Source organism: Pelodiscus sinensis, chromosome 5 (genome assembly GCF_049634645.1).
Source record: "Pelodiscus sinensis isolate JC-2024 chromosome 5, ASM4963464v1, whole genome shotgun sequence".
In the NCBI taxonomy this organism is placed as follows: Eukaryota; Metazoa; Chordata; order Testudines; family Trionychidae; genus Pelodiscus; species Pelodiscus sinensis.
In genome coordinates this window covers 30,855,725-30,875,639 of record NC_134715.1, presented here as the reverse complement: position 1 = coordinate 30,875,639, position 19,915 = coordinate 30,855,725, and the positions used below count along the sequence as shown (strand labels likewise).

At 41.8% G+C, this 19,915-nt stretch overlaps 1 long non-coding RNA gene across 3 annotated transcripts in view; it reads right to left on the bottom strand.

Annotated features, from left to right (window-relative positions):
- Positions 1 to 19,915, bottom strand: part of LOC142829565 (uncharacterized) — a 182,874-nt gene that overhangs the window by 120,025 nt on the left and 42,934 nt on the right. Inside the window, exon 1 of one of the 3 annotated variants that reach the window (XR_012904073.1) lies at positions 4,737 to 4,806. The exons of 1 other annotated variant lie outside the window; for it this stretch is intronic. This is a non-coding gene — a long non-coding RNA (uncharacterized LOC142829565). Of the gene's footprint in view, positions 1 to 4,716; positions 4,807 to 19,915 lie in introns of those variants that run through there. One more of the 3 variants, XR_012904074.1, reaches the window with a different exon arrangement.

Below are 19,915 nucleotides of genomic sequence, written 5' to 3'. Positions count from 1 at the left end.
TCTAGATAGCTTTAACTTATATTTTGTCTCCCTTTTTGAAACGTTTATGTTTATTCTCAGTAAATAATCATATTTTACGTGTAAGGGAAGTGTAGCACTCATTTCCCAACTCAGCTAGAAAAACATATCTCCCTTTTCTTAAAATTACTCCACAGAGGGTAATAATCAGAAATTTATAACAACAGATGTAAAATCCAAACATAAACCAGCAAGAAACACATGGGAGGATTTCCTCAAGAATGAATTATTTTCCTAACAGTGGATTGGAGAAGGGAGAGATATTGATACAATTCTTATTCAGTATGAATCAGCTCTTTAGGAAATATTTTAAGTAGGTAGGTATGAAATAACTTTGTAGAACTGGAAATATCTCTTAAAGAAATAAATTCATTCAGATACGAACCTAAAATAAAGAGAAACAAGATGGGAAAGAAAGTAGACAGAATAGTAAAGAATAGTAGGTATTTTTACCACCAGCAAATAAGAAGAAAAACTAACGGACTTTGACACAACTAAATAAAAAAAAACATTCTATACATTAGCAAAAACAGTGTAACTTTAGCAATGCCAACAGTGTGTTATTTGATTGTTGTTCTAATGAAACCTGGGGGCTTACCTAATCCAAATGAAGTCAAAGAGTTTCTATTATTGTTGATTTCAATGGAAGCAGGATGAAAACTAGTCTAAAGAATTACAGTTCTCTTCATGTACATGATGAAAAATTCTATAGGTGTATATTAGCACCTAGTAATATAGTTAAAATTCCTGTTTGTGTAATTACATTCTTATTAGGTATATCCCAGTGTAGTGTTATTTCAAAATAGTACTCTGTTATTTTCTGCTCTAAATTATGTGGTGTGTACTGCACACCACAATGCATTCTACTCATAGGTAGGTTTTGTTTTACTATTTGGGGAAAAGCTCTTACCATCTCTTTGGAATAAAGTTGTTATTGTTACATTAAGGGCCCTACTTTGTTACCTCTGTACTGAGTAATATTTAACAGTGTAGTCTGTTGATGAAAAGGTTTTTAGAATTGGAATACCATATCATCATTACTTAAGGAAACAAATATAACAAAATGTCTCCTGGATGTTTATTTCATTGATCAATGCCTTTTTAAAAAAATAAATCTCAGAAGCCTAATTATGTTAGTCTGTAACTTTAGTATCATGAGCTTTTGTGGGCAAAACCCACTTCTTCAGATGAGATAGAGTGGAGGAAAAAAAAAAAGACGCCCCCTCCTTTTTTTCCTCCACTCAAGCTCATCTCATATGAAGAAGCCCACGAAAGCTCATGATTTTATAATATATATTATACAGACACACAAATTTGAAAGTCTTCAAGGAGTCACAGGACTACTCTTAAAAAAAAATCCTAATCTCTAAATCAGCATTACTGTGCAAAATAGCTAAATATAGGGAGGAAGAGACTGCCTGAGAGAGAGATTCTGATTCACATTTATAGTATATTATATAAACACACGTTTGAGGTCAGCAATGGATCTACCTCTTGATCTACCTCCAGAAAGGCCAGAGGAGCAGAGATCTGTCACAGCTAATGATCCAACCAGGAAGGAAGGTGTAACTTGAGGCGTTGAGGCATTGGTACTCTCAAAGACAGCAGCAACTGCCAGAGCTTTCCACTGACTAGAAGAAGGCAGCACACAGATAAGAGTGCCCCTGTCACTTAGGAGCTGCTTTCACTCAAAATAACTAGTGCTTGAAAAACTGTGAGCAGGGTCCGGACAATCAGGAGTTCTGGCTACTCAGTGGGAGTCACAAGCCCACCATGCCATTGCACAAGCTGAAGGCTTACATCCTGCAGCTAGTGATGCCAAAGATCTGTTGGTGATGTAGACACCATCTCTGCTGCATCACTATGAATAGGCTTTCCCTGTGCATGCTCTTCTCCCCAATTTCCATTTAGCATCCCCAGGAGCTGACTGTCTCCTTGAAGGTGAGCAGTCAAGGTGTCCAACTTTAAAAATCAGAATTTTGGACAGCCAGAAAGAGTGAAGAAAATTTAAGGCTGACAGTATAATGATATTTGTTAGTATAGGAAAGCTGCTGGTAAAGCAATCTATTTCCCCACCAGTATTTTACAGTGTGTCCAAAGCTTTAATCATGGCTCCTGACCCATACGCTATGGCTGAGGAAAAAATAAGTGAAAAAAATGCATACTCCAACATTAGCACAACCAAATTACATTTTAGAACACATAGTAAAGCAGTCTCATGTGAAGATAATTGTAAATAAAGTTAGCCACAATTACTGTGACCACATGGACAAATACAATTGCTTAGACAAGTGAGCAGTCACATAACTGACCATATGCATGTGAAGTTCCTCAGCATACAAAGATATAATAATTATACACTATCATAAAGATATGATAGTTATATACTATCATACAGTGCATACCTTTTTAAAAAAGACATTTAACATTTTAACCAGTTTTAGCTGGATTCCTATTATGCAGTACACCCAGGAAATCTCTCTCAAACTGGTAGTTAACTATGCAGTTGTACAAAAGAAACTTTGTTGAAAGCAAAGGTGACTGTAAATGGGTGCGCTTTGGTGCGTAGCTCCCACAAGAGCTGGCTGACCTGCGGCAAAAGCCACCAGAGAGCTGGCAGAGACCTGGGTTGTAACAAGACAGTAGTTGTAAGAAATTTTAAGTTACTTTCACTGCTGATTTAAAGTCAAGTCCAAAAGGCTCAAAATGTTAATGCTTCATTGAACCTAAAGAGGACCACACTAGGGTATGTGGTCCTTTGTCTACACAAAAATGTCTCTCACCCCACAGACCTTGTGGCAGGTTTGTGAGGTAAAAACTAGCCATATTCTCTCTGACACTGGAATTAGGAACAGCACAAAACCACTGCTATTATTGATATTTGTCTGACTTGCTCATAGAAAGCAAAGCAAATGCAGAAAAGCCGTTCATTTTAAGAAAATGAGTCAAAACGGTTTCTACTAATTCTCTTAACTGCATGGGATAGATTCAGCCAATAAGAGAAGCAGAATCAGTACCATGTGATTTATATGAGCAGTCACAACTAAACTAGTCACCAACAGCTTCAGGGGGTAGCCAAGTTAATCTGTTATAGAAAAAAAACAACAAATGGTCTGGTAGCACTTTACAGACTAACAAAACATGTAGATAGTATCATGAGCTTTCATGGGCACACAATACACCACTCCGGTCATCTGAAGAAGTGGGCGGTGCCCACGAAAGCTCATGATACCATCTACATGTTTTGTTAGTCTATAAAGTGCTACCAGACCATTTGTTGTTTTTGTCACCAACAGTTATCCTGTTAGCAGGACAGAAAACAAAAACCAGACACTTTCAAAAAAAATCTCAGATAAGTCTTCCTATTCTGATAAATATTTAATCATTTAAAAAAAGAAATTTCTGACTAGACAAAAACATTCTGTGACTAAATATTTTGTCCATTTCTAATCAACATATATTGTTTGTTTCTATATCTATATTTAAAACTTTTTTAAAAAATTAGGAAAACTGGTATTATAGCTCTTGTTACAATCATAGAAGCACATGGGAGCCAGGGGAAAAAATGGAAAAAACCTCACATGAACCACCGAATAATACAAGGTAAATTTTGAAACTTTATTATTTTCTCCAAGCCTAATACTTTAAAATTATTCACCGAAACCAAACAAACATATTCAACAAAAACCAAACTTTTTTTTTTACACCAGTTTTTTTTATTTTGGCAGTAAATATTCTGTTGAAAAAGTAGTCTAACACCGTATATTAGTATGTAGGATATTTACAGATTTTCACTCTTTAACACAAGTATTGGGCCATCCCTATTGTTGACTTGGAATTTCTTTGCCAGTAAATCTCTCATTCTCCCGGTCAAATAGAGTTTTAGGACTAACTATTAATTTCTGTGAGTAGCTAGAACTACTAAATCACTCACAAAGTTCCTTGCAAGTAGCAAGATACCTCAGAACTACAATTCAGACTGAGTCAGATTCTCCATTGGATCACAAGACTCAGCTGTGAGTTTTTATAATTGATATCAACTATTTCTCTCTCAGTAAAAATGATACAGTATATAATTTCTTGGCAATAACTAAACTTAATATTTGTCTTCATTAAAATAGGCATTAGCTAATTGCTGCAGGTTTATATTCCTGTTTATGTTTAAATGTATTAACATCATCATCAGTTTCTCAATCTCTTCATTTAGCAGACTATGTTTGTATTTCGTGTCAGATTTTGGAACTACAATCTGGTAGTTGCAGTGACAATCACAAAGAACATATACACAGAACACACTGAAAGAGGAAATTCAAAACAATACAGGGACAAAATTAGATAACAGAATAGCTCATTAAGCAGTGCTCCTGGAAAGACTGGTAAATGAACACTGCAACTATATAAGCATACCATTCAAGAAGGCCTCATAGATGAACAGGGCATTTTGAATGTACCCATATTAATCTTATGGATAGAAATGGAAGAAGAGATATTTCAATCTATGTCAAACAGAAAACACATACAAATAGGGCTGGCCAGAAAAAAATTCCAAGATGCAAACATTTTTAAGGTTTTGACATTGGATTTCATTCTAATGTAGATTGAAAATGAGAACTTTCACATTTTATTGGGCAACTGGAGAGACAGCAAGAGAGCAAGCCGCCCCTAAATAGCCAGTAGCCCAATGATATGGACACTCACCTAGGATGTGGGATACTCACATTCAAATCTCTCCTCTGCCTGACTCAGAACAGGGAGTGAAGCCTGAGTCTCCTACATCCCAGGTGCATATTGTAAACACCAGACTATAGAGTCAGCCTGTCTTTCTCTCACTGTGTGTCATGTTGGAGCTGATCCACCCACAGCAGAAATAATTAACTATTCATTGAGCAAGAGAGAGAGAAAAAGCAAGAAATCAACTCTACAAACTGGTGGTTTATGACATTCCCTCATCCCAATGCATGCTCTAAGTACCAGACTATAGGCTATGCTAGGTTGTCTTTTTTCCCCCCACTTGTTTTGTCCATATATCCTGTCTTGGAAACAGACAAATTGCTGGGAAAAAACCCAACCAAACAACAACGTAACAAAACAAAACAAAAATAAAAAACCACACACACAACGTTGGCATGGACACATTGGCATTTTCCAACCAAAAAAAATCATTGTGAAAAAGTTTCCAACCAATGCTGCCAATAAGAAATATTCTTAATTTCTTATTTTTCTAATTAGGCAGATTTCTTATAGAATTTTAGAGCAATATATAGGCTTTGCCACTTTCTGCTATTATTTATTTATTCTAGCTATAGCACTTAGAAGCCCTAGTCATGGACCAGGGCTATGATGATCTCCTTAAAAAGTTGTGAACTGTTTTACAGTATTTCTGGATTTTACTCTCTCTCTCAGGTACATTCATTGCTTGACAGAGCAGCTGTAGCTGGCTATTTCATACTGCAATTATGCCAACATTGGACACTTTTTTTTTTTTTACCATCCCTGAGAAATATTTCTTAGTGGGAGCAAAAAGGATATTTGTGCAACCTCCTTAACAAAAAAGTTACAAGAGAAGCCACTGACCTGGGAAAACGTCTCCAGCTAGGAATTAGGAAGTAAAGCACAATGTTTGCTAATCCCACATTTTGCCTCATTTTTTCCCTGCTAACTTCAGTATTCAGTGCCAGAGCTACCTATTTCTCTGACAGAAAGCCCATAGTAGAAGAGCTGCAAGGAAAAATGTGCAGCTTTTCATGGGAGGATGAGGTCTGCTGGGAGACCTCTTTCCTTCCTGAAAGTTGAAGCAAAATGCAGGACAATGTAGCACTTTAAAGACTAACAAGATGGTTTATTAGATGATGAGCTTTCGTGGGCCAGACCCACTTCCTCAGATCAAATAGTGGAAGAAAGTAGTCACAACCATATATACCAAAGGATACAATTTAAAAAAATGAACAAATATGAAAAGGACAAATCACATTGCAGAACAGAAGGAGGATGCGGGGGGGTGGGAAGGGGGAGGAAGGAAGGTAAGTGTCTGTGAATTGCTGATATTAAAGGTAGGGAGAGTGGGATGTTTGTGAGTTAATGGTATTACAGGTGATAATTGGGGAAACTGTCTTGATAATGGGTGAGAAAGTTCAAAGACTTGTTAAGTCCTTGTTGGTAAGTGTCGAATTTTAACATGAATGACAGTTCAGAGGATTCCCTTTCAAGTGCAGATGTAAAAGGTCTTTGTAGCAGAATGCAGGTGGCTAAGTCATTTAGAGAGTGTCCTTTCTGGTTAAAGTGGCAAGAAACTGTTTTCTCTTTGTGATCTTGTCTAATATCTGTTTTGTGGGCATTAATCCTTTGGCGAAGTGTCTGAGATGTTTGTCCAATGTACATAGCAGACGGACACTTTCGGCACATGATAGCGTAGATTATATTTCTGGATGCGCAGGAATATGTGTTCTTGATCTTATAACTCACTTGGTTAGGTCCAATAATGGTATCAGCAGAATGAATATGTGGACAAAGCTGGCAACGGGGTTTGTTGCAAGGGAAGGTACCAGGGTTGGTATTAGTGTGGTATGTCCTGTGGTGGTTGGTAAGAATCATCTTGAGGTTAGGTGGTTGTCTATAGGAGACTATGGGTCTGTCTCCCAGAGCCTCTTTGAGTATGGTATCCTGTTCCAATATAGGCTGTAGTTTCTTGATAATGTGTTGGACAGGTTTAAGTTGGGGGTTGTAGGTGATGACAAGTGGTGTTCTATTGTTGGTTTTCTTGGGTCTGTCTTGAAGTAGATGGTTTCTAGGTATTTGTCTGGCTCTACAACAAAAAAGCAAATTGAAAGAGCCAGACAAATACCTAGAAACCATCTACTTCAAGACAGACCCAAGAAAACCAACAATAGAACACCACTTGTCATCACCTACAACCCCCAACTTAAACCTGTCCAACACATTATCAAGAAACTACAGCCTATATTGGAACAGGATACCATACTCAAAGAGGCTCTGGGAGACAGACCCATAGTCTCCTATAGACAACCACCTAACCTCAAGATGATTCTTACCAACCACCACAGGACATACCACACTAATACCAACCCTGGTACCTTCCCTTGCAACAAACCCCGTTGCCAGCTTTGTCCACATATTCATTCTGCTGATACCATTATTGGACCTAACCAAGTGAGTTATAAGATCAAGAACACATATTCCTGCGCATCCAGAAATATAATCTACGCTATCATGTGCCGAAAGTGTCCGTCTGCTATGTACATTGGACAAACATCTCAGACACTTCGCCAAAGGATTAATGCCCACAAAACAGATATTAGACAAGATCACAAAGAGAAAACAGTTTCTTGCCACTTTAACCAGAAAGGACACTCTCTAAATGACTTAGCCACCTGCATTCTGCTACAAAGACCTTTTACATCTGCACTTGAAAGGGAATCCTCTGAACTGTCATTCATGTTAAAATTCGACACTTACCAACAAGGACTTAACAAGTCTTTGAACTTTCTCACCCATTATCAAGACAGTTTCCCCAATTATCACCTGTAATACCATTAACTCACAAACATCCCACTCTCCCTACCTTTAATATCAGCAATTCACAGACACTTACCTTCCTTCCTCCCCCTTCCCACCCCCCCGCATCCTCCTTCTGTTCTGCAATGTGATTTGTCCTTTTCATATTTGTTCATTTTTTTAAATTGTATCCTTTGGTATATATGGTTGTGACTACTTTCTTCCACTATTTGATCTGAGGAAGTGGGTCTGGCCCACGAAAGCTCATCATCTAATAAACCATCTTGTTAGTCTTTAAAGTGCTACATTGTCCTGCATTTTGCTTCAACTACCCCAGACTAACACGGCTACATTTCTATCACTATTCTTCCTGAAAGTGTGGGAGCAAGGCAATCAAAGAGAGTAAAAATATGGGAAGGCAAAATGGGAATGAAAAGAAAGAGGGATCAAGGAAGCCATAGAATGGGGGAGGACAGAAAGATGGGAGGTCCAAAAGAAAGCATTGGAGAAGAGGTAAAGGGATATTGGGTAAGGAGAGACAGCAAAAGAGAAGATCACCTAATAATGGAGTAAAGCTGACAGACAGAGTGAGATGGAGATGGAGGGAAATAATGAGAAAAAGAAATAAGGGAAAGGAATGAGGAAAGGAAAAACTAAAAGGTCAAAGTTTTGATTAATCTTTTCCCCACTGGTTTTTTTGTTTGTTTTAAGTTTCCCTGGCTGAAAGCGGGGAATCTAATTTAAGTCCCGGTGCAGTGGGGCCAATAACAGTCCTGAGGTTTACCTCAAAGAAAAGCCCTTAAGTTTTCATACTAAACACAGCCCTAGGTGGCACAGCACAGCACACCAGCACATTTCAACCTGCAACTCGAGAAGTGGACATGCCAGTTTTTCTGAACCCAGTTCCCTCCTCTCTTATACTGGTGAAATTCTGATTCCACTGAAGTTAATGGAAAAACTTCAATTGACTTAAATAGGGCCTGAATTCCACACAGGAACAATAGTACTTTATGCCACAAATAGTCACATAAGTTCATGATCACTTCTGGAGAAAAGGTCTTTTTCTTTAAAGGGCTCCTGCCATCCTTATCTACTGGACATGTGTTCCCTGTGATTCTTTCACTCACAGGGCTTCAGCAAATACAAATCAGGACCAAATTGGTTGACCTTTACTTAAGGTGAGCAGTCCTACTGAAATCATTGCAACTAGTCAGGAAGAAAAGCATTACTCATTGTAAGTAAGAGAGGCCAAATCTCAGCTTCTTTATAAATATACTTTAAAAATGGGAAAAAAACCCATCCCAACCTCCATGAACGGTATAACATAATACATGGGAGATCTGTGTGTGTTGTGGAAATATAATAATTATTAATTTATAGTATATTTTATCTAAGATAAAAAGCAATAGAGCAAAACATGGATTATCTATAATAGACCTATTTCAAGCATAATTTTTGGTCTGGTCTACTATTCAGCCTTTCCCTCAAAGTACCTGGGGATGCACACACTTAGTATTGAGGCCTGTTCTGTGAGACTGCATTAACTGTAGATAGTTAAAAATGCTAATCCTTGCTTTTAATGGAACCAAGTGATTTTTAGCAGCATGAATCTTTGATAAAATGCTACTAGACAAAGTAAAAGCTAAGATTCTGGGAGGCCCACTTCTTCAGTCAGTGCTGATGGATAGAAGGCATATAAGAATGGGAGGTTTCTTATCTTCTCTTTGTATACAATTATATGAAATGAAAACATGTCAGTCGCTCAACCCTGAAGAGATATTATTTATTTAAAATATTTTTACCCAGCCACTCTATTTAAAATATTCAAGGTGGCTTAGAATTTTTTTTTTGTTTTAAAAAAAACACTATACAAATATATATAAAAAATTAAAATACGAGACCTCAGGGGGACATAAAACATGCTACAAGTGTCTTGAGAGGCGGGACACACACACACACAGACTCAAACACCAATAAAAGCACGAGTAAAAAGAGTGGCTTTAGCCTGATGCTGAAACAATGCTAACATTGGCGCAAAGCGAATATCCCGAGGAAGAGAATTCCACAGCCTGGGAGCAAAAGCTGAGAAGGCCCTGGTCCGCGTAGGTCCCCAGGGCACATGGCACACGGGCGCTTGCGGGGGGAGCACGCTTGGCGGAGGGAGCGCCAGGTGCGCGGCACGCGGCGGGAGGGGGCGGGGGGGAGCGCCGGCTCCGGGCACGCGGCAGGGGGGAGTGCCGGCCCCGGGCACGCGGTGCTCGGCGGGGGGGAGCGCGGGCCCCGGGCATGTGGCAGGGGGGGAGTGCCGGCCCTGGGCGCGCGGCACTCGGCGGGGAGGGGGGAGCGCCGGCCCCGGGTGCACGGCGGGGAGAGCGCCGGCCCCGGCCCTAGGCGTGCGGCGGGAGGAGGGGGGGTGCGCCGGCCCCGGGCATGCGGCGCTCGGCGGGGGGAGCGTGGCAGGGGGGAGCGCCGGCCCTGGGAATGCGGCACTCGGCGGGGGGGGGGGGGGTGAGCGGAGCGCCAGCCCCAGGCGCGCGGCACTCGGCAGAGGGGGGGGAGGAGCACCGGCCCCGGGCTTGCGGCACTCGGTGGGGGGGGGAGCGGAGTGCCGGCCCCGGGCGCGCGGCTCTTGGAGGGGGCCCTGCCCCCGGGCGCGCGGCGGGCAAACGGCCACAGCCCCTGGCACCTGACAACCTCAAAAGGTTGGGGACCACTGGTGTAGATGTTCATCTTATCTCCATAAGTGGGGGGAACACTGAGCAAAGCCTCCTCAGCTGACCTCAATCCCTGGGCAGGTTCATATGAGAGAAGATGTTATTGGATTTTGAAGTGAGCAGACAGATCACTGTTGCACGCGTAGGCAGTTTGCGCCCCAAATTCTGTACTAAGTGGACCATGTGAGGTGTCCAATTGAAGCTTATGCTCTACTGATTCTATTTATGCTATGCATGTACTTGTATGATCTTTGTATGTGCAGTTATAAATATGGGCTCTGTTCTTGTATTTTAAATGTTCTCTGTCTGGGAGGGAGCAATAGGCCTGGACTGCCTACTGGGAGGAAGGATTGTGCAGTGGAAAAGCTCTGCTGATGAGCACTGCTCCATGGACAATGGCTCTCAGAGTGGCCAATATACACCATAGGAATGCAGCTGGAAGCCTGCAAAGTAGCTGGTGCATAATGGCTACTTGCATGTGAAACAGAGATAGGTCACTTGATCAAGTGACCAGCTCCAGTTTGGGAGACATCAGAATATAAAAATCCCATGAGGGCATCTCCATCTTGTCTTCAATCTTGCTACTAATTCCAGATGCATTCCTGTTAGGGATACAGAGCCAGGAAGGATTGCTGACCCATTGTAGCACAGGATGTACACCAGAGACTTCTAAGCTAGCAGTTTGTAACATCTCTGCTAAAAGCCTGCATCAAGAACTTGGTGATTGATGTATGTAATGTATTCTACTCAATCTTATTCTCAACCTTTTCTTTCTTTTATTAATAAACCTTTAGATTCTAAAGGATTGGCCCAGCAAGCTCTTGTGGGTAAGATCCAAAATGTAAATTGACCTGGGATCATGGCTGGTTCTTTGGGACTGGGAGGATCTGTTTGGAGCTGATGAGAATGGGTTTTATAACCTCTCACCTGTGTGTAAGGCCCAGGGCTGATTGTGGCAGAGGGAGAGCTGGAGGTGTCTGAGGGGTTTTGGTCATGAGGCTTCCTGTTGGCCAGATTGGCAGCTGAAGTGCTCTGGGTGACTGGTTTGTTGCCTATTTGGGAAAGGTCTCCAGTGGAAGGCTGTAAGTAAGCCATGGTTTTGAGCAATTCACCCTGAGCTGACGCCCTCAGTGGTGCCCAGACCAGGTCGGTCACAGATGGTCCTTCAGATTCCCTGGACCAAACTCATTTAGGGCTTTATAGGTCATAACCAAGACATTAAATTGTCCCTGGAAACATATCGGAAGCCAGTGTAGCTGCCGGACCACTGGAGTAATGTGCTCCATATAATGAGTATTAGTTAAAACTCGAGCAGTCACAATCTGGACCAGCTGAAGTTTCTGAAGGCTCCTTAGAGGCAGCCCCACATAAAGCGCATTACAATAATCCAGGTCAGGATGTAACAAGAGCCTGGATCACTGTGGCCAAGTCATGCTTGTTCAGGAAGGGTCACAGCTGGCGGAGCAGATGAAGCTGCCCAAAGGCATTTCTGGCCATGGAAGAAATCTGGTTCTCAAATGTTAAAAAAAGGGTCCAAGAGGACTCCCAAGCTCCCTGTTCTGTCAGGGGGAGAGTAACCCCATGTAGAACAGGTACCATGCCACGTTGCTGAACAGATGGCCTCCTGATCCGCAGGTCCTCAGTCTTATCTGGATTCAACTTCAGCTTGTTTGACTTCATCCAGTCCATCACTGCTACCAGACACCAGTTTAGATCATTCACCACCACACCTGATTCTGAAGTCACAGGGAAATAGAGTTGGGTGTAATCTGCATATTGATGGAACCGTCCTTCAAAACTCCTCATGACTTCTCCCAGCGGCTTCATATAGATGTTAAACAGCATAGGGAACAAGATGGAACCTTGCGGGACTCTGTTGCACAATCGCCACTGAGGCGAATAGCAACCCCTTAGCTCCATCTTCTGAAAACGTCCCGACAGGTAAGACTGGAACCACTGCAGAACACTACCTCCAATACCCAACTCCACCAGTCATTCCAGAAGGATACCGTGGTTGATGGTATCAAAAGTCGTTGAGAGGTCCAAGAGATTCACTCTCCCGGTCTATCTCCTGGTGTAGGTCATTTACCAGGGTGAACAAGGTGGTTTCAGTTCCAAAACCCAGCCTAAAGCCAGACTGAAATGGATCTAGATAATCCGTTTCTTCCAAGAAAGCTTGTAGTTGCAATGCCACTGCCCACTCAAGTACCTTGCCGAAGAAGGGAATATTAGCAACTGGGCGGGCCATAGTTATTCAGATTACATGAGTCCATAGAAGGCTTCTTAAATAGCACTTTTATCACTGCCTCTTTCAAGGTGGCAGGAACAATGCCAGATCTAAAAGATGTATTAATAATCCTCTAGACCCAGCCAGTCATCCCTTCCCAGCTAGTTTTAATAAGCCATGAAGGGCAGGGGTCGAACAAACACATGGTTGGTCGCACTCCTCCAAGCACCTTGCCCACATCCACAGTCTGCAATAGCTGAAACTGTTCTTAAAAAAAAAAAAAAAAAAAAAAACACACCCACACACACAACTGGGCAGTGTGCTCAACACATTCTGCACCCCACTTACATAGCAGCCAGAGTCCAAATCAGACCAAATGCAAGCGATCTTATTTGCAAAGTGCTTTGTGAACAGATCCCAGTGGGGAGCCAAGAGCTCCTCCATTTCATTATGAGTGCCAGACTGTAACAAGCCCTGTACCACTCAAAACAGTTCTGCTGGACGGCATTGTGCAGATACGATATGGGTGGAAAAGTCACTTTTCTTCACTGTCAGTACCACCACAGAGTAGGCTCACAATTCAGCTCTAATACACAATCGATTGGTCTCAGGTCTAGTTCTCCTCCAGCGGCGTTCTAGCAGTCACACAGACCATTTTGCCACCATCAACTCTCCAGAAAACCAGGGAGCAAACTTGGCTCAACTGGCCTGAAGAGGGCGCTTAGGAGCAATCATGTCAACTGCCCGGGCTACCTCGATGTTCCATATATTGACTAGGGCATTGACAGGACCATTTGCCATAATGGTTAACAATCCCTCAGGACCTCAGGAAACCCTCTAGATCCATCAGCCTCTGAGGGCGGATCATCTTAATTGGTCCGCCATCTCAGTGAAGACTAAGGGGGTGTAATCACATCCCTTATCCCAAGAACTCTATCACCCTTAGTCCAAAAGACCAGATCAAGCGTATAATCTGCAACATGTGTGGGGGCAGTTATTTCTTGGGATAGTCCTAGGGTCGTCGTGGTATCCCTAAAATCTCAGGCCGGATCAGACAGGACAGCTCAGCATGACTATTAAAGTCCTCCAAGATCAGAAGCCTCAGGGTCCTCAATGCCAAGTTTTCGACCACCTCAGCCAGCTCAAGCAGAACATCTGCCGTACAGCAGAGTGGACAGTATACAAGTAGAACACCCAACCTATCCTGATCACCCCAAATCAGGTACAAACACTCGAATCTAACACTTTGTTGGACCAAAGCCCTGGCCAGGGAAATGGTATTCCAATAGACAATCACCATCAACCTTCCCAATCATTGAGCCGCGGCTGGTGCTGTATCAAGAACCCAGCCAGGCACAATTGGGAAGAGTCAATGCCTCCCTCCACTCCCAGCCAGATCTCAGTGATACAAGCCAGGTTGGCCCCTTCATCCAGGATTAAATCATGGATGACAGCTGTCTTGTGGAATACTGACCTGGAATTCAGCAGCAGCACCCTCAGGGCTGATGACAAGGTATTGAGGTTCCCAGTGTTATTAAGTCTGGGAACTGGACTGGAACAAGGAATAACACAATTGTCTAAACCTCATTCCCTTGGCTGGCCAGTCTGGATCTTACTGTCATATCTTTCCCTACCTGACACAACTGCCACAATGCTATCTGAACCCTCCCCTTTAGTCATCCCCCTTAGTCTGTGCCAAAGCACATAACGAAAAAAGAGAATAAAGACAATCCTTCCTTGACCTTCAGTGTAGGCAGGTAAGGGGGACTTCCTCTCAGCAAGAATTCACCCCTGCCCTCCTTGCTTTCATCAAGGGCTGAATAGGCCACCACACAACCAGTATGTTGCTCTCGCCAGCACACACAAACACACCCTGAAAAATTATACAATCGCACACAAAACCACCACAACAGACACCCTCGCCTTCAGTCTCCTCCAAAGGGCTCCTCCAAAGGGAAGCCTCCTTTGGCTTGCCCCTTTGGAGTGGCCCGCTGCTAGTGGCCCACTGCCAGCGGGCAGCCTCCTGGCTTTAAGCTCGCCCCTGGTAATGGCTGCAGGTAACACCTGCAGTTGAAAGTTCTTAGTCCTAACGGGGCAGGCCTCTTGCACAGGAGATGCTTCACTGCTGTTGCTACACTAACAGCAGGATAAGATCTTTCCTTCAGCGGGGGACTGAGTGAGATGTTAGTCCTTGTTCCCAGCCGTCTCCCCTCCCTCCTCTTTCTGAGGGATACATTTACCTTTCTAGATTTTGAAATACTCAATTCAGAACTTTAATCTTAAATGGAGAAAAAACCTCTGTTGTTGAAATTAAATGGAAACTAGAGAATTTTGTGTATGTGTGTTTTCTCTGATGAGCTCCAATCTGTCACAAAATGCCAGTATATGTAGGGTAAGAATAGTAATCACCCATTTTAGTATGACAGCTCCCTTCTCCTGCCCACCCAGAATTTTTCTCAGTCTTGTTTTAGCTGGAAGTATTTACCTTTAGAATTAAATAACTTTTTGCTCTACACATTGCTTTTGATTAAAATAGACATGCTATGATACAGAGCCAAAATCAAGAGATTCCAAAAGTGACACTATAAAAATGTAGTTAATATCTATTCTCTGTTACAATAGTGTAAAATCATAGCAAGTCATAGCATAGTAAGTCTGACGTTGATGGATTTGCTTCAGACTTACTCACGAGTAACAAAGCAAGATTAATCTATGGGTAGTAGTTTGGAGGGCTACACCATTCACCTTTCACAATGCATCTTGGGGGGCCCTAGCCTACAAAATGTTATTCTCAGCCTCAGGAGATGTTCTGATAAGGAGCTTCTATTTGTACATCACTTCCTTTTATTTTAATGGATCTCTAAAGGCTTTGCAAATAAGATGTATATGGGAATCCCAGAAGGTAAATGTGTAAAAACTAGCTCAGGGAAGTTAAGCAACACTGTCCTACCAATAAGTGTCAATGGGTGTTTGCTCTTTTTAGAACTGCTAGACAATTGTATGGCACAGTTCTGACAACTCTGTGGAGACAGCATTCCAACTACCTCTCCTGTTCCTACAGCAGAAATAAACTGTCATAATAAATACTTCTTTTACAAAAATATTGCCCTAGGTTTTTTAAACATTATACCAAATACATATAATTTGTACTGGGGTAGCACACCAAGGTTTCATGGACCCATTATGCTGTACACAACCCAAGGAAGATACTTCCTTGCCCAAGCATTTTGAATCTAATTTAAAACAAGAAGTAAAAGGGAATGAGATTAACAGAAGGGGATTACTGTTTAGTGGGCATTGGGACAGAGCAAATGGGGGTTCTTCTCCTCTTACCTGCAACCCCCTCTCCAACATCCCCCATGTTCCTGTTGAGGAAATGGGGTTACAGCATGTGGGCTTTTCCCACACCTCTTGCTCGGGAGTGAGGTCAGAGCATGGGGGCGTCCCCACTCCCATGCAGGAGCACTGAAAGAGGTGGAGTGAAGCAAGCCCTCACACCCCAATCCTGCTCTCCAGCAGGAACATCAGGCAGGTTGGGAGAGTTGGGGCACCCATTTTTCCCAGCCCAATTGGCCCAGGACCTAATCCACCACTGGCAATAAGCAATAGAACAGTTCATGCAGTTACAGAGGCTAGAGATAATGTACAACCTAATCATCATCATCATCTGTCTTCTCTCCTGTAGGCAACATAATAACAATGATCTTTAGTGGGGATTTGAACAAGTAGAGGGTAGTGGCCTTACAGCAATGGAATTCAATGTGAAAGGTCCATATGGAAGAAGTTGTAAATATGGTTATAGGACAAGAGAACAAACAGGCAGGAGCGGTTAGCATAATTGATGGAATAGAGGCTGTCGTGGTAACAGATAAGAGCAGTTAAGTAAGAAGAGGCCTTGAAGTTGAGGACCATAAACTTGGATTTGATATGCTGGAGACAAGAAATCAGTGGAGTGATGTGAGGCAGGGCAGGATTCAGACTATGTAAGCTTTGTTAGCATCTTATCATCTTGATAGAAGCAACAGCTTTTGAATGAACCAGAGAGGATGAGATTATAGCAATCAAGGTGGAAGATGGCAAGAGAAGGGACAAGAATTTTAGCAGTGCTATCAAAGTATTGATCAAATATAATGCAGTATGCCCCCCTATACAAATAGAGTGGTAGTCATTAAAACTAACCCTCCCTCAGAGGTATGACACAGCATGTTCTGAGATGCTGTAGTTATTTCTTGTTCTAAGAAAAATATAGCTTCAGTATTTCAAATATGATAAATACATTATAGATACAATTATGCTTTTTAATGTCAGCCTCTCTATGAATTTATATAGTATATTCACAGATTGTATATTAATATGTTATAGCATCTGTGTGCTAAACTTGATTTCTCATGCCCTTTTGACAGTCTAACCTGTCCATTAATCTATTCTGTTTTTCTATTCTAATATCTCAAATTGCCAACCTACTTCTACTATTAGCAAGAGAGAAATTAATCAACAAAACGATCATGGCAGAGAAATGCTTTTTCCCCAAATTGTGGGATTTCCCCAGATGTAGAAAGTTACATAGGCCAAATGCCCAGACTGGGCAATCTACAGTCCTGGAGCAGTGCCTGCAATCATATAAAAATGACTGGCACCTAAGCAAATTCCTGTCTTTCTACCCCAATTAGGAGAAAGAGGAAAACAAAGACTGATCTGGCTTGTTATTATGTTTAAATCTCTACCAGACAATTCCACTAGAATCCAAAATCTGAGAGTTCTGAAGGATCAGAGATGCTTCCAAATTACTTCACACAGATTACTCTGCTTCACACAGATTTAAAATTCATCAAGCCAGCATATTACAGCACATTACTGTTTCCATGTGTTCTGAATCATGATGGACAGGTTTCAGTTCTGCTTGAGGGGCCCACCATGTGCAGCTAAGATCACATTTTTAGGCAAGTAGGTCAATTGATTTTTTTCCATCACCACTATGCAGGGACCTCATTTTACACTGGGAACATGGGGGATTTTGATGTATACGTTTCATTAGCTCTAAGGGACATTCCTCTAGGGATGTTAAAATAGTTAACTGGTGAACTGTTTTAACATCTCTAACCATATTCAGTCCTATTGACCCCAGTAGAAATTTTGCATGATCATAATCAGTCGGCCTGGTAGCAACCACTTACTGTCTTGTGTTAAAATTATATAATTTGCATTTTTTTTTCATGTGGCCATACTTTAAAAGGAAGGGTCCAAATTCTAATCCTCCTCTTCTTTAACCTTGTTGCAAATTGATAAATACAAACTTTTGGCCTTAAAAATGTAAAACCAATTTTTCCTTCAGTTACACCTCAGAAATCTGACTTCAGTGGAATGGATGAACTGGAGGATAGAGTTTGGCTCATACAATACTGTACATTTTAAAATAAAATACCTGATCTTCCAGAGATCTCCTACTAGCCTCAGGTTCCCATATTTATCGCCATTTAAAATACAGGTAGCTATGAAATGAACCAAACCCACGGATGTAAGATCCAGTAACTTCCACTAAGGTCCAAAATCTAGACATAGCTCTGAACCTGAATTTTCATGGCTCAAGCCCAGCTCAGATTATAAAACACCAAACAGATCAAGCAGAGTCAACTACTTTTTCCGTTTCCCAGTGGCCCACTCATGTCATCACCATTTCAGGCTTAGTTCAAATATAAGCAAATTAGAAAATATAAACAGACCAGAAAATAGCAAAAAAATTTACTTCCAAATGGGGCTAGACTACTCAGCACTTGATCCTCTAGTGATTGCCCCCTGTGAAATTCTGGGCATCTTCCATTACTAGGGCCTGATTCTGCCACTGATTAAACAAAGACTGTGAATGGCTTGCTAACTACAAAAGCAGCTTCTCCTCTCTTGGAATTCACACCTCCAGATCAGCTACTAGAAGTGGGCCTCATCCTCCCTGATTGGATCCACCTCGACATCTCCAGCCTGATTCTGGCCTGCATATTTATACCTGCCTCTAGAAATTTCCACTACATGCATCTGACAAAGTGGGTCTTTGCCCATGAAAGCTTATGCTCCAACACTTCAGTTAGTCTATAAAGTGCCACAGGACTCCTCGCCACTTTTGCAGATTCAGACTAACACGGCTATCCCTCTGATTCTTGACGCCATTTCCAAGTTTCCTATTACTGTTTCTCCCTCCTCACTGACCAGTGGGCCTACCCTGTCCTCGGTCTTCCTCTTGCTTCTAATGTATTCATAAAAAGTCTTCTTGTCTCCCTTTATTCCCGTAGCAAGTTTGAGCTCATTTTGTGCCTTTGCCTTTCTTATCTTGCCCCTGCATTCCTGTGTTGTTTTCCTATATTCATCCTTTGTAATTTGTCCTACTTTCCATTTTTTATACATCTCCTTTTTTATTTTTAGATCATGCAAGATCTCGTGGTTAAGCCAATGCGGTCTTTTGCCATATTTTCTATCTTTCCGATGCAGCGGAATAGCTTGCTTTTGGGCCCTTAACCACGTCCCTTTGAAAAACTGCCAACTCTCCTCAGTTGTTTTTCCCCTCAGTCTTGATTCCCATGGCACTTTACCTATTAGCTCTCTGAGCTTACCAAAATCCGCCTTCCCGAAATCAATTGTCTCTATTTTGCTGTTCTCCCTTCTATCCTTCCTTAGAATTGTGAACTCTATGATTTCATGATCACTTTCACCCAAGCTGCCTTCCACTTGCAAATTCTCAATCTATTCCTCCCTATTTGATAGGATCAAATCTAGAACAGCTCCCCCCCCCGGTAGCCTTTTCAACCTTCTGAAATAAAAAGTTGTCTCCAATGCAGTCCAATAATTTATTGGATAGTCTGTGGCCCGCTGTGTTATTTTCCCAACATATATCTGGATAGTTGAAGTCCCCCATCACCACCAAATCTTGGGCTTTGGATGATATAGTTAGTTGTTTAAAAAAAGCCTCATCCACTTCTTCCACCTGGGTAGGTGGCCTGTAGTAGACTCCTAGCATGACATCACCTTTGTTTTTAATCCCTTTTAGCCTGACCCAGAGACTCTCAACACTTCCATCTCCTATGTCCATCTCCGCCTCACTCCAAGTGTGTTCATTTTTAATATACAAGGCAACACCTTCTTCCTTTTTTCCCTGTTTATCCTTCCTGAGCAAGTTGTACCCTTCCATACAAACATTCCAATCGTTTGTATGGAAGGGATGTTCCATACGATGAATCAGAACAGATTAATTAAAAGCAGAGTTGAGGATGCTCAAAAATAATCACAGAAGAGGACTCTGTGTGATATCAGCCATCTCTGTGTTAGAAAATAAATATTTTTATATACGGAATATAAATTTAAGAGAAAGATTAGAACCAAGCTACACACCTCTCACTGAAGTTAATCTCACTATCCCTGCACTTCTCCCTTCATTCACAACTTCCTCTCATACTATCAT